Source organism: Panicum virgatum, chromosome 7N (assembly GCF_016808335.1).
Source record: "Panicum virgatum strain AP13 chromosome 7N, P.virgatum_v5, whole genome shotgun sequence".
NCBI lineage: Eukaryota > Viridiplantae > Streptophyta > Magnoliopsida > Poales > Poaceae > Panicum > Panicum virgatum.
The window spans coordinates 11,567,452-11,569,499 of record NC_053151.1 but is presented as its reverse complement, the minus strand read 5'-3'; positions in this window follow the sequence as shown (position 1 = coordinate 11,569,499).

Genomic DNA, 2,048 nt, shown 5'->3' with positions numbered 1-2,048 from the left:
CTTGCACGAGGTTCATGAAGGAGCCTGCGGTACTCATCAATCAGCTCATAAGATGAAATGGCTGATTAGACGATCGGGATATTACTGGCCTACCATGCTTGAGGATTATTTTAAATATTATAAAGGATGTCAGGCATGTCAGAGATTTGGCAAGATTCAAATAGTGCCGGCGTCAGTAATGAATCCTATCATTAAGCCATGGCCATTCAGGGGTTGGGCCATGGATATGATTGGCCAGATTAACCCACCGTCTAGCAAAGATCACCAATGGGTGTTAGCTGTCACGGATTATTTCACAAAATGAGTGGAGGCCGTACCCATGAGGTCGGTGGCGTCGAAAGATGTGATCAGTTTTGTTAAAGAGCACATCATTCATAGGTTTGGGATTCCTCAGACCATTACGACCGATGGAGGATCAGTCTTTATATCGGAGGAATTCAGAAAGTTTGCCGATGACACGGGGTTCAAGCTGATCAGATCATCCCCATATTATGCCTAGGCTAATGGACAGGCTGAAGCATCCAACCAGAGCCTTATCAAGCTGATCAAGAGGAAGATCGATGAATATCCTAGGCGTTGGCATGAGGTGTTGTCAGAGGCTTTGTGGGCGTATCATATCTCGTGTCACGGATCCATCAAGACGTCACCATACCATCTGGTCTACGGTCAAGACGTTGTGTTACCATGGGAGATCACGGCCGGATCAAGGCGTGTTGAGTTTCAGAATGATCTATCGGCTAAAGAGTATGCAGCCTTGATGAGCGATAATCTGGAGGATCTTACAGAGCTATGACTTTGGTCACTTGAGAAGATCAAGGAAAACAAGGCTAAAGTTGCTCGTGCATACAACAAAAAGGTCAAGACGAAAGAATTCCAGGTTGGAGACCTAGTTTGGGAGGCAGTGCTACCATTGGGAACTAAAGACAGGAAGTATGGTAAGTGGTCTCCTACTTGGCATGGACCGTACAAGGTTGATCAGGTCCTGCCTGGGAATGCATACGTTCTTGAAGAATTAGATGGTGTCAAGTTTCCTGTAGCCGTCAATGGCCAACACCTCAAGAAATATTTTTTGAGCATGTGGGTAGGCGACTAACAAGAGCCGATGAGATCCATCTGGATGCATTAGGCCAACACATTGAGTTGGCCAGTAAAAAAAAGAGAAATAGGCCAACATGTTGAGTTGGCCAGTAAAAAAAAGAATGAGGAGAGGCCAACACGTTGAGCTGGCCAGTAAAAAAAAAGAGGAGAGGCCAACACGTTGAGTTGGCCAGCAAAAAAAAGAGATAGGCCAACACGTTGAGTTGGCCGGTTAAAAAAAGGAATAAATATATATGAGAAGTAGGACAGCCGATGTGTAACCATCGACTTAAGATGTTTTTAATGAGTACAAGTTTCAGGTTTAACAGGCAACATTAAATGTTTTCTGAATAGTTCTACTAGTTCAGGAACCCTTCTATGGCATGGATGGCTTCTGCGCGTACGGCGTCAGCTTTTGCGATGATTGCTTCGTCATCCTTGTCATCGCCTATTACTATCTGTTGACTCAAGGTGCTTATCTCTGCAAACTCTACCCGTATCTGTTCAGTCATTTCTTGGGTTTCTTGCTTGGAGTTTGCAATCGAGGCTTTCTCCTCTTGGATCAGTCTTTGGGTGCTGCGGACCTTTTCTTCGAGTTCCATTAGTTCCTTCTCCAGGAGGTTGAGTCGCCGTGTGCTCTCGGAGATGTCAGCTTTAGCATCCAGAGTTGCCTTCTTTTGATTGAGCAGTTTGCACTTCTGAGTAATGTCAGCCTTCAGAGGGATTTGAGAATGACGTAATTCTATTCTCTGTTGTGCTGCTTTCACTTCTGCCCAAAAGAAAGGAAGATGGCCAGCTGGCCAAAGCTTGACTCGAAGTGACTCTGGAAGTTGGGATTCTATCTGCTCAAGGATTTCTTTTATCTTGCTGGAATCATCAACCAGAGTATTGATTGGAGCAGATAGCAGATCCTTGATGAGTTGAAGTTGATCTGCCAGGTTAGCCGATTGCTGTAAAGATGGTACTTTTGC